This window comes from Physeter macrocephalus, unplaced genomic scaffold (genome assembly GCF_002837175.3).
Source record: "Physeter macrocephalus isolate SW-GA unplaced genomic scaffold, ASM283717v5 random_1721, whole genome shotgun sequence".
NCBI classification, from domain to species: Eukaryota; Metazoa; Chordata; class Mammalia; order Artiodactyla; family Physeteridae; genus Physeter; species Physeter macrocephalus.
This window is the reverse complement of record NW_021146722.1, coordinates 1-13326: the sequence shown is the minus strand read 5'-3', so window position 1 is coordinate 13326 and position 13326 is coordinate 1. Positions and strand designations below refer to the sequence as shown.

Sequence of the window (13326 nt, the reverse complement as noted above, 5' to 3'; positions counted from 1 at the left end):
TATAACATTTTATCTTTGACACCAGGAGATCCGGCCCTCCTGCCCACACATTTGGGCTTGACCAAGTTCTCTGTGTCCTGTTTCTTACCCCACATCGTCAGACTTCTCCCCACAGGTTCCTGGACGGGGGATCGCCCCACGTCCGAGCAACACTGAGGTTCCGAACAAGCCCCTGGTCAGCTTCTCCAGACAACAGGTGACCCAGGGAGCCCTGTCCAGTCCAGCCACGCTGGCCCCGCACTCCGCGCACCGCCCTCACTCGCCCAACTTCCCTCCTGCTCGCCCTCCTCACACAGAAAAGCCCTTTGCTGTGTGGTTGGAGACGCTGGCACATCTCTGAGATCCGAGCCTCGGCGCTATCGCAACAGTATTTGCAATACAGTCTCCTTGACAAGTCAAGGCTTGACTTTATCTGTCAGGTCCAGGGAGGGTCCCCCACGCCCCAGCGCCTAACGGCCCGCGTCGGGAGTAGTCCTGTCCTCCCTCCGACCCCCACGGGGCCAAAGACTCAGTCCGGACGCCCCGGACCCCGAGCAGTGACGGAGCAACACGGCAGGTCCTCAGCCCGCTGCCGAGGGGGAGACTCGGGTCCGGATCCCGGGTACCCACCCCGAGGCCGAGGGGGAGACTCGGGTCGGGACTCCGGGGTGGGTGGGACGCGGGGAGACCCTGGCCCGGCCGTCGCTTTCGGCATGTTCCGGATCGTTCGAACCAGTCTTTTCCCTGTTAGGGCCCTGAGCGGGGCACTCACCATCTGTGCCTCCTTTCGGGTTCTCCGAAGCGTCCTCGGGGAGACCCTCCGACCTGGGCAGGTGAGACCGACGGGGACGCGACACCTGAAGCCGCGCAGGACAAGTTGGCACAAGCGCAAAAAAACTTCCGCGGGCTGGGAACGGGCACACCGCCCGCCCTCTCCGGGGACCGGGCTCTGATTGGACAGTAATCCTTGCCCCGCCCCTGGCTTGATGGACAGTCCTACTAGTCCCACTCTATCCTGATTGCTGTTTGTCCGGACCCCGCCCAGTTGCCGCTGATTGGACAGTTCAACAAGACCCCGCCCCTGCTTCCGAATGACAGGCCACAGGGACACGCGTGGCTGATCCGCCCGCCTGGGAATTGGGCTCCGTGCAGAACTGGCTCTGGACGCGGCACACCCTGTGGCAACTGCTCGGTGGCTCCCCTGTGTCCTCCTCCTGCACCTGGAAGTCCAGACTCAGTTTCCCCGGGGATCGCTCCATATCCAGAATGAGGATGAGAAAATACGGCTCATAGGGCTTTGTTGATGGAAATAAAAAATAAACGATCTATAATAGGAATAGAAAAGTCTTTTGAGCCAAACTGAAGACTAGAGCCCTTAAGACGGCCTCTCAGATAAATCAGAGGACTTGCTCAGGAGAAGCATGGTTTTTAGCACCGTTTTCTATCTTGTCAGAACTCTTAACAGCAAACAAGGCAGAGAAACATTCCTTCAAGATTTCAAAAACGAACAGATCAGGGACTTTCCCAGTGGTCCAATGGTTAAGACTTCGTGCTCCCAGTGCAGGGGGCGTGGGTTCAACCCTTGGTCAGGGAACTAGATCCCACATGCTGCAACTAAAGACCCCGCATGCCACGACGAAGATCTCGCGTGCTGCAACTAAGACCCGGTGCAGCCAAATAAGTAAATATTTTTTTAAAAACGGCACAAACAAACAACAACAAACAACCCCCCTCCCCAAAAAAAAACAGATCAGCACATAGGCTGCAGCAGGAGGCAACAAGTAGCTATGGCCTTGGCACCTGGGAAGGGAGTCATCATCGAAGGAGGACCAGCATTGGTGTCCCAGGAAGGGAGACATCTAGTCTTTATTTTTAACACGGACATCTTTTGTTCTGGTCAATGTGCCCTTTAATAATTAAAGCAGACAGACAATGTGTTTGATAGGCCACAAACAGGACGTTTTAGTTAGCATAAAATTCGAGTTAAATCATGTATAAGCCCGGATAACTTCCCCATACCTCAATAGGTGAAAATTTCTTTCATCAGCTTGGTGACCTCCAGTGTCAGGGCACGGCCCAGGGCAAGGTCATGGTGGAAACGTGCTCTTTAAGAACAAAGACTCAGTGACACCACCTTGTGCAACGCAGGGTCAGGCTTGGTCCGTGTGTGACCTTTAACAGCAGGAGGCTCTGCCCTTAGTGCAAGCTCCCACCGCTGGGGCTTGAGGTCAGCTACACAAGGCCCAGGGAGCTTTACCCCATGGGAAGTCAGACCCTGAGGTCCCAGTCTCTCTGCAGGACTGGTCTCAGTAAGAAGATCAATATTGGCTGCTCCCTCCATAACCCCCACTTCCTTCACTGCTTCCTGGACCATAGTTTCTTCCACCATATGGTCCCCCCATGTTCCTGCTACCACCAAAGTTTCCACTCTTCATTGGACCGTAGTTAGAAGGTTGCTGGTTATAATTTCCAAAATCATTGCCATTTCCACTTCCACGATTTCTTCCTCCATAGATGCCATACCCACCCCAGGAGCTCCCACCCTGGTTGCCAGATCCAGAACCTCTACCACCATATCCTCCTCCTCCTCCTCCATAACCTGGGCCACCTCCAAAATTGCCACCTCCAGGTCCTCCTCCATACCCAGGATACCCATCCCTAAATCCAGGACCACTTCCATATCCAGCAGGTCCTCCTCTTAAGTTACTTCCTGGTCCTGGTCCTGGTCCAAAATTGCCACCAGCACTGCGAGAATCTCCAAAACCAAAGTGGCCTCCTCTTCTCACTTCTAGAACTTTGGACTTCCTGCATTTCTTGTCTAGACAAAGCCTTTCTTACTTCTGCATTATGACCATTGATGGTACGGTATTTCTGCAACACAGTCTTATCCACAGGATCATGCTATCAAAAGTAACAAACCCAAAGCCTCTTTTCTTTCCAGACTGCCTGTCAGTAATTATCTCAATGGTATCAATTTGTCCATATGCCTCAAAGTAATCTCTAAGATAATGTTCCTCAGTATCTTCTTTAATTCCACTTACAGACAGCTTCTTCACAGTGACATGAGCCCCTGGCTTTCCAGATTCCCCTCTTGCAAACAGCATGTTTTGGCTCAACTGCTCTCCCATCAGTTGAATGAGGTCTGGCAGCCATGGCAACATCAATCTCAGCCATGGATGAAAAAGTTACAAAACCAAATCCCCTTGATCTTTTGCTTGCAGGATCCCTCATTACCACACAATCTGTAAGTTTTCCCCATTGTTCGCAGTAGTTCTTCAAACTTTCTTCTGTAGTTTCAAAGCTCAGGCCACCAAAAAAGAGTTTACGGATTTGTTCCTTTTCTCTCTCCATCGCGGACTCAGTCGCTTCAGCCCGATTTGCCGCAGCCGAGCGAGATGAGAGAGATCTCCGCGGACGAACACGAACCGTACTTGTCCCGGAGCTGTAGTCAGAACTGCCGCTGCTCTAGGAGCACCTCCTGGGCCCGGCGCTACTGCTACTGCCGCTAGAGCCGCCGCCGCTGCTTTTTTCCTTGACAGCGCTTCTGGCCATGATTCTAGCCATCCTAGTAGGTGCAAAGTGGTTATCTCATTTGGTTTTGACATGCATTTTCCTGATGATTAGCGATGTGGAGAAAATTTTCATCTGTTTATTGGCCATTTGTATATCACTGTTGGACAAAAGCCTATTCAGCTTCTTTCCCATTTTTTAACTGGGTTGTTTGCATTTCTATTTTTGATATGCAAGGCTGTTTAATGTGTTCTGCATAATAAAACCTTATCGCATGTATGATTCCCAATATGTTCTCCCATTCTGTGGGGTGTCTTTTCACTCTCTGGATAGTGTCCTCGGATGCACAAAAGATTTTACTTTTGATAAGGTCGTTTATCTGTTTCTTGTGTTGCTAGTGCCTGTATTCCTGTCTTACTGGTTGTTTGGCCTGAGGCGTTCAGCACTGGAGTTTGCAGGCAGTTGGATAGAGCCAGGTGTTGGTGCTGAGATGAGGACCTCCGGGAGGCCTCACTCCGATTAATATTCCCTGGGGTCTGAGGTTCTCTGTTAGTCCAGCGGTTTGGACTCAGAGCTCCCACCACAGGAGCTCGGGCCCGACCTCCGGCCTGGGGACCAAGGTCCCCGCAAGCTGCGTGGTGTGGCAAAAAAAAAAAAAGAAAGAAAGAAAAAGAAAGATAAAAGGGAGTAGTACAATATCAAAGAACAAAAAACAAAATAAAATTAGAAAGATGAAAAATATATTAGGAAAAACAAAAATATAATTGAAACAACCAGTCGCTGGGGGTTCCTCCCATCCCCTTAGGTGTCTGTGGTCCCCCACTGGTGCCTGGTAGGTGCCCTAGTTGTGCGGAGACGCGAATTCCGCACCCTCCTAGTCCGCCATCTTCCCTACGTGAAGTTTTAAGTGATAATTGTTTTATGCTAGATCTATTTAGAATAGCTTACCAATGTTGAGGGGGTAATTTACACCCTTAGAGTTTGCTACGTTAAATTGAATGATGGGAATTCATTGAATATGTCATTTCTGAGTAAGATAAAATACTGAAACATTAGTTATTCAATACTAAACAAGTCTAAGTTTACCTACTTTTGCCTTATTATAGAAAACAAAAGATATTTGGATCTATTAATAAGATACTTTTTACTGAATTGGAAAAGAAATATCGGTATAACAAACAGTTCACAATTGCTTACTTCTTAGTTTCACTATAAATTAAGGTTTCTAAAACTACTAAGATTAATAAGGAAGACATCCTTGTATGCAAGAAAATTAAAAGAAAAATGTATAAGGAATGGGAATGCATTTTGTTAAGAGAAAACAAAGTGACTTTGTCCTAAAGCCAGTTATTTCTAAATGGGAAAGAAAACAAAGGACAAGTAAAATGGACACAGAAAGTTGTAAAAGTTTTGTGAAAAAAAGGAATCTTTAGAAAGGATTTTTTTGTATCATCAGGACTGGCTAAAATTGGAATAAATTTAGGTGAACAAGTTTTAATATGACAAGTAAGTTAATGCAAAAGTAAAAATTGGTTTTTCTGTTAAAAGAACGAATATTTTTTCTGGCGGTCTGCTCATGATAAGAGACTATAAAAGGTGGACATATTTTGTCGAAATAACCACTATGTTCAACGTTGTCTTTATGAGTTCTTTTGTTTTAGGTACCTCTTATAGCTTTAATTTTCTATTAGCCTTTTGTAATGAATTTTTAAGAATTTTTTTTTTACTTTTGGAGGCCCCTACATGCCAATTAAAATAGGTATCCCATTCTGTTTGTTTCACATGGAAGCCCTCACTTTTAAGTGCACTTTCTAATTCTTAAAAATTTTTATTATTTTAAAAATTTTTATTAAGTGCACTTCTTAAATGATCTTATCTAATTGGAATGTTCCTTATAACAGCCATTGTAACGCTAGGTTTTAATTTCTCTGAGAAATGGGAGCAGTTTGGTAGGACCCTAGCTGCAAATGGAGATTAATATACATTTCTGTTTGGCCATATTTTGGGGCTCCCAAGCCATGTTCTCAGGACACAAAATTTGTAGGTTGTTGTCAGTAAGATTTTTGCCATTTTTACAGATATTTATAGCTTCTGGGACCACAGTTCCTAATAGGTGTACTGGAAGGTGGCATGCTTATTAACCATGTGGATTTAAGGATATTATGGATGTATGTATGTATGTATGTATGTATGTATGTATGTATGTATGTATGTACCTTTCTTTCCTCCCTCCCTCCCCCCTCCTTCTATTTCTTTCTTATACTTTCGGTCACTTGGAGTCAAACTAATACCTAAAAGGGACATGGCACTCAGTTGGAAACTGTGGTAGTTTACAAGGTACCACACTGCATAGACATTTTCTTGAGTTTGGCAAGGGACCTTGTACCATTCCAACCCGTTCTGTGACCAACTTATCCCAACATGGGAGTCTTTAAGTTAGGTGGCAAGTGTTCTAACAGTTCTTAAATTCTTGATCTGTGACCACCAATTTTTGTGGCTTTTTGGTTTCTGAGATCCATGTTAGCAGTAGCCTTTATCTATACAAAACAAGATAAACATGTTCACCAAAACAAACCAGCAGCAACCAAGACACACTGCTGCAGAAGTCCGTGTACACCACCAGCAACTCCCAGCATGGGGGACTTCCCTGGCAGTCCAATGGTTAGGACCCTGCACTTTCACTGCAGGGGGCACAGGTCCAATCCCTGGTTGGGAACTAGGATCCAGCATGCCTCAGGGCATGGCCAAATTTAAAAAAAAATCCCAGCATGGACTAAATAAGGAGACTCCAGCAAATGGGGTCAATAGACTGGAACTGGGGAAAGGACTGTATCAGCAACCCCAGTAAAGGGGAAATGCAGGGTGCAACTTGCGAACGGGATTCCAAACAAGCAGGAGATTGCAGACTGAACTAAGAACTAGGGACTAGGGTTCTGGATGGAACAATCTTCCAGCTCAAGCTGACCCACTAAACCCTTGACTGGACAGTCAATTTGATTGGGAGTACAACAGAGAGCAGAGCTCAGAAATGAGAGGAACTTATCCACAACCCTCAGAAATGGTGAGAAAGACAGTGAACTTGAAAAAAGTTTTGCTGGTTACCACGCGTGTGTGTGTGTGTGTGTGTGTGTGTGTGTGTGTGTGTGTGTGTGTTTAATTAATTATTTTTTGGTTGTGCCGCATGGCACACGGCATGTGGGATCTCAGTTCCCTGACCAGGGATGAACCTGTGCCCCCTGCAGTGGAAGCGCAGAGTCTTAACCACTGGACCACCAGGAGTCCCCCACGCCTCTGTTTCTGGTCATCTCTGAATACTGCTGGAAAGTCCTTTGATCCCACTGCTGCCACCAAATCTGTTAAATAGCAAAAATTCACTGAGTAAATTTAAAGATCACATTGGCTTTATTGAACAGTTGATGAACTGGGCAGTGTCCCATCTGGCAAGTAGAAAGGCACACCACTGAGCTTCAGAATAGGAAAGGTTTTCAAAAGTGGAAAGGAAATTATTAGCAAAGAATGCATGGTTTCAGGCAATGCCGCCCTCCTAAGGGGGATGGAGGGGGCCTATCAAGGGGATTACCTCACTAGTGCTGAGCAGGAAAACCCAGATCAACTGGTTAAAGGTCACACTCCTGGGAAAGACTGAAAGTGCAATTTGGCTAGGCAGTAAGTTTTGGCTTGCTTACACGGGATTCAGCGCAAGTGACTACATTTTGGGCCCAATGTCTCCTTCTTTTTAACACATGATGTCATAATCCATACAAGACAGGGAGGCTGCTGTCACACCCCCCACATCCCACTTGGGTTTATGCCCCATCAGAAGCCCCACACTGCCCTCTCACAGTTACCAATAACCCAAACTTTTAAAAATTATTTCCTTTCATTTACTTTTAGTTTCATCAATAATTCTTCCTGTTTTATATTGCATGTAGAGTCAAATGGTATGTATCATTTTATATCGTGTCTTTTTTTTTAATATCAGCTTTAATAGTCCACTGTTTAAATTTTATTAATTTTTTTATTTTAGCTGCGCTGGGTCTTTGTTATGGCGCAAGGGCTTCTCTAGTTGTGGCGCTCGGGCTTAGCTGCCCCTCGGTGTGTGGGATCTTATTTCCCCAACCAGGGATCGAACCCACATCCCCTGCATTGGAAGGTGGATTCTTAACCACTGGACCACCAAGGAAGTCCCTATCAAGTGTCTTTTATTCAAAAATGTTTTGCTGGGCTTCCCTGGTGGCGCAGTGGTTGAGAGTCCGCCTGCTGATGCACGGGACACGGGTTCGTGCCCCGGTCCGGGAAGATGCCACATGCCGTGGAGCGGCTGGGCCTGTGAGCCATGGCTGCTGGGTCTTAACCACTGGACCACCAAGGAAGTCCCTATCAAGTGTCTTTTATTCAAAAATGTTTTGCTGGGCTTCCCTGGTGGCGCAGTGGTTGAGAGTCCGCCTGCTGATGCACGGGACACGGGTTCGTGCCCCGGTCCGCGAAGATGCCACATGCCGTGGAGCGGCTGGGCCTGTGAGCCATGGCTGCTGAGCCTGCGCGTCCGGAGCCTGTGCTCTGCAATGGGAGAAGCCACAACAGTGAGAGGCCCGCACACTGCAAAAAAAAAAAAAAAAAAATGTTTTGCTGTCCACAGCTTGGTAATTTACACACTTTTATTAATCTATTTTTATGCTTGTAGGACTATACCATTTTCATGTACCGATTCAACTGTTAGCAGCTTTTTTCCCCCACATTTTTGCCATTGGGACCAACGTTTGTAATAACATTCTCTTACAATATGTTTTTATTTTTTTAAAGTTATTTTTATTTTTATTTTTTGGCCACACCACGGGGCATGTGGGATCTTAGTTCCCAGACCAGGGATCGAACCCACACCCCCTGCAGTAGAAGCTCAGAGTCTTAAGCACTGGACCGCCAGGGAAGTCCCTAAAATATTTTTTAAATTGTAATAAAATCTAATAAAATTCTCATATGTTTATCTTCTGCCTTAGTATGCCCTGATCTCATCTTCATCTCAGCACACTCCAAGTTCAACTCCTTACACTCCACCAATATTCTTTTCCATTGCCCATGACCTACATGTCAGTTGATGGCAATACCATCATGCCAGTTTTTCCTGCACAAAATAACAGAGCCACTCTTGACTCTTCCTCTCACCCCACCTTCAAGCCATCAAGAAATTCTGATGGCTCTTACTTCAAATTACATCCGGGCTCCAACCTGGCACATCATTGCCACTGCTACCAACCCCATCTGATCCACCACCTTAAGTGACAACATCCTAGAGTCTATTCTCAAGGTAACACAGGGACTTTGTAAAGCTGCCTCATCTAGCCACTTTTAGGCTCTATGTCACTCATGGCCAATGTCAGTGCACCACGGCACGTCAGTGCATCAGGACATGATGTGCCTACCCACTGCCATTGCTCTCCTCTCACCTCTGCTGTTCTTGCCACCAGCTCACTCTGCTCCAGAAACACTGGCCTCTGGCTGTCCTTCAAACATCCAAGGCCCACTCCCTCCTTAGGAACTACATTAGTCTGCTTGGGCTGCCCTAACAAAGCACCAGAGACATGGTGGTTTAAACAACAAAAACTTATTTTCTCATGGTTTAGGAGGCTGGCCGTATGAAATGAAGTGGTCAGCAGGGCTGGCTACTTCTGGAGGCTCTGAGGAGGAACCTGTTCTAGGCATATCTTCTAGCTTCTGGAGGTTGCCTTGGCTTCGCATGTCTTGACTTGTACAGAGATCACACCAATCTCTGCTCTGTCTTTACATGGTGAAGATGTGTCTGTCTCCTGTGCAGGTCTCTGTGCCCAAATTTCCCTCTTTTTATAAGGCTACACATCATTGGATTAGGACCTACACCAATCCAATATGACCACATCCTGATTACATCTGCAAAGACCTTATTCCAAATCAGGTTGTGTCAGTGATTCCAAGTGGACATGAAATCAGTGGTGGGGCAGGGAAGGACACACTACTGAAGTCAGTATATATGTATGTCTTTTTTGTGGGGGGCTGCGCTGTGTGGCACACGGGATCTTAGTTCCCTGACCAGGGATCGAGCCCATGCCCCTTGCATTGGGAGCATGGAGTCTTAACCACTGGACCAGCAGGGAAGTCCCACACATTTGTACATATTTTAATAATCCATTTAGGTATCAACTTCCAGTGTTATCTGAAATAGTTAGTTTACTCTTCCGCTATAATATTCCCTAGAATAAATGAATGAATGAAACTTCCATCTCCATATCCCTGTCATCCCCACTGTGCTACATTTCTTGGTACTATTGTGAAAGGTCAATGAAATCTAAAGGTAGATATGTTTCTGCTGAATTGTTGTTTCACTGAGGGCAAGGCTGGGAAGTATGTTTCCTAGGATCCCCGTCTTTACGATTCCAGGTTACAATTCACCAACGGCTTAACTCGTATGAGATCTGGAAGGCACCAGTGAAGAAATCATTCCTCCCAGGGTTTGGAACCACCATATACAGACAGACCAGTGCACAGGGGCTTGTTGGGCAACCAGGTAGAAGCTCGTGATCACCAGCCAGGTCAATCAAGTAAGTAATCAAACCAGACGCCAACTTTTTCTCTTCCATTTTCTAGGGGTCCTGGCTTCCACACGTAATCTCTATAAACCCCTATCATGGATCAGATTCTCTAGTCAGAAATCCACAGAGTTGGGTTCATCAAACATGTCTGATTGGGACTGTTCCACATGGGCAGAGCCAGAAGTCAGAAAACGGTGCTGGAACTCAGGCTCACCAGGTTGGCATGCATCTCTCTCTGTCTCCTGATGGTACAGAAGACCTGAGAATCATGGTTTCCACACTTCTGCTTTCCAGACCTCATGCTTCTTCCTCATCTTAAGAACTTTAACTCAGAACCACTAACAGAAGGACTCTGGATATACAGTTTCCCACCTTACCCAAGCTGACAACACAATTCAGTAGAACTGTCTGGACAGAAGCTTTCATCTTCATGCCAGCAAGTTGCACTTCTTAACTCAATTATCATGTCTGATTTCCAACCAAGATCATGGACATGAACAGAGGCCAAATTACAAACATAATCATATGAGAATGTTATTTTCCAAGACCTTCCACAATTACTAATTTCTGTGAGAAACACAGATATGGTATCTGCTAGCAACAAACAACTTGGAAGACACACTTTCAGTAATGAAGGTGCAAGGGGAGGGTAAATATTGAGTCAGGAAATTCCAGTATCTGTAACAGTGGACCAGGAAAGACATTTCAACAATACAGACTTCATATCATGATCACATACTAGGAAGATAATGCAAAGTAAGAATCAAAAACTTTTCATCTAAAAATTATACCAAGTTACACATGAAAAAAACCAAAAACTGAAAACCACTTATCACCCGTGGGTTCAAAAGACATCATAATGGGAATTCCCTGGCAGTCCAGTGGTTAGGACTCTGTGCTTCTACTGCAGGGGGCATGCATTCGATCCCTGGTCAGGGAACTAAGATCCCACAGGCCGAACAGGGCAGCCAAAAAAAAAAAAAAAGACACTGTAATGGAAATGAGGCAAGCTTTATATGACTGTATGATTATTTAAAGCTGGAGATAACAAAATATAAGTAGTACAGATGAGGTAGACATAGAGGGATAGTTATTATCTTAAGTATTCAGATCAGCAACATGAGCTAGAAATTAATACACTGGGATCCCTATTCAGGATGAGGCACTTACCAAGTCAAAACCACATTTATCTCTGTTAAAAGATTTCTGTTGTGCTCTGAGTTTTCATGTACAAAGTAAGTGAAGTGCTGAAGGTTTTCCCACATTTTCCCTTTCATAAGTTTCCTCTACAGTGTGCTGCTCACATTACAAGTTTGAAGAGAGAATGAAGTCTCTCCCACGGTCCTTGGATTCAGAGTTTCTCCCCAGCATGTATCCTCATGTGTCCTCGCAGGTTTGCGGGGTACCAGAAGGCTTTCCCACATTGCTGACATTCGTAGGGCTTCTCCTCACTGTGCATTCTTATGTGCTTTCGTAAGGACGAGGGCCAACAGAAAGCTTTCCCACACTGTGTACATCTGTAGGCTCTCTCCCCACTGTGCGTTCTCATGTGTCCTCGAAGGGAGGCGTGGCGAGTGAAGGCTTTCCCGCAGTGCTGGCATTTGAAGGGCCTCTCCCCAGTGTGCGTTCTCTCGTGTTCCCGGAGGGATGTGGAACAACTGTAGGCTTTCCCGCATTCCATACATTCATAGGGTTTCACTCCACTGTGCATTCTCACATGCTTTTTAAAATATCGCTGATGCCTGAAGGCTTTCCCACAGTGCTGACATTCATAGGGTTTCTCTTCGCTGTGTGTTCGTGTGTGTTCTCGAAGGGATGAGGAGCAACTGTAGGCTTTGCCGCATTCCGTACATTCATAGGGTTTCATGCTACTGTGTGTTTTCACGTGTCTTCTGAAGTATTTGGGACAACTGAAGGTTTTCCCACATTCCTTACACACGTAAGGTTTCTCTCCAGTGTGCATCGTCACATGTCCTCCCAAGGATGCAGGATATCGGAAGGTTTTCTCACATTCCTTACATTCATAGGGTTTCTCTCCAGTGTGAGTTCTCACATGCCGTACAAGGTAGGAATAATACATAAAGGATTTCCCACATACTTTACACACATGGATTTTCTGTCCACGGTGATCACGCTCACGTCCCTTAAAGGATGAGGGACAAGTGAGAGCTTTTCCAGACTTCTTACACTCTAAAGACTGTTTACGACTGCCACTCTTAACATATCTTTTAGATGCTCTCCCAGCATCCTGATGTTTTTCGGGTTTCTCTACAATGTGTGTTTCCACAGGAGGATTTAGGCATGAGACACAGCTGCAGGCTTCCCCACATTCTTCACATGCATAAGGTTTGTGTCCAGGGTGAGATCTTTGCTGATTCTTCTGGAAAGAACGATCCCTGAAGGCTTTTCCACACTTAGTGCATTTATAGGGCTGAATTCCAGTCGGATAACCCTTATGCACAGTAAGATGTGTAATCTGGTTCAGGGTTTCTCCACATTGATGACCTTCATTACCTTTGCAGAGATTCTCCACCAAACCATTTCTGTTCAAAATGGGAAGAACAGTATTAGGGATTAATGATTATAACTGATTTCTTCATTAATGATTTATGGATGGTTGTTCATTATTATTTTCACTATGTATTTGCCATTTTCAAGGAATGGGTATGTTGCAGGCACCGTCTGCATTGTGACAACATGTAACAAGCTTAATGCTCTGGCTGAGGGCTCAGACAGAGCCATAACGTTCTGTGTTTCTTACATACAGGGTTTCCTGGTCGTTGTTTCCAACTGAGTTATGTTTCAGATACCTCACATTTATGAAAGTATTCTCTTGTGAAAATTTTCTAAGTACAAAATTGTTTAGCTAGGTTTATACCTTTTCTTTAGTTTCAAGTTAGTCTAACAGTCTGCAGAGATCCACCTTCCCCTGTAGCTGTGCCACTCACCTGAAATCCCTCTCCTGAGTTTGGTGACCTCGGATGTTATGAAATATCCAGTTTTCTCCAAAAACAGAACAGGAATAATTTCTTGTGCATCTTACTATTTCCTTTTCACTGCATAGTTCATTCTCCAAAATATCCCATTGAGGACTTGATCCACTGGTTTTAACTTGAGGGCAAGAACCTGCAACAGTTGGTAACATAACTAAATCCTCGGGAAAGAAATTGTGGGATAAAGGAAAGAAAAGAGACCATATGCAGATTTCTTTCCATATACTGACCCAAAAATGTAAACAAATTTTATAAGGAAAAATGGACATGGAACAAAGAAA

The 13326-nt window shown here is 45.4% G+C and overlaps 1 long non-coding RNA gene and 1 pseudogene across 1 annotated transcript; both read right to left on the bottom strand.

Moving 5' to 3' along the window:
* Positions 1 to 1863: 1863 nt before the first annotated feature.
* Positions 1864 to 4138, bottom strand: LOC102989821 (heterogeneous nuclear ribonucleoproteins A2/B1-like; annotated as a pseudogene).
* Positions 4139 to 11070: 6932 nt separating this feature from the next.
* LOC102990088 (uncharacterized) lies at positions 11071 to 13165 on the bottom strand. The gene is made up of 2 exons (XR_003678906.2): positions 13001 to 13165; positions 11071 to 12595 (listed from the first exon to the last, which is right to left on the bottom strand). It is a non-coding gene; the product is annotated as an uncharacterized lncRNA (long non-coding RNA).
* Positions 13166 to 13326: the final 161 nt, after the last annotated feature.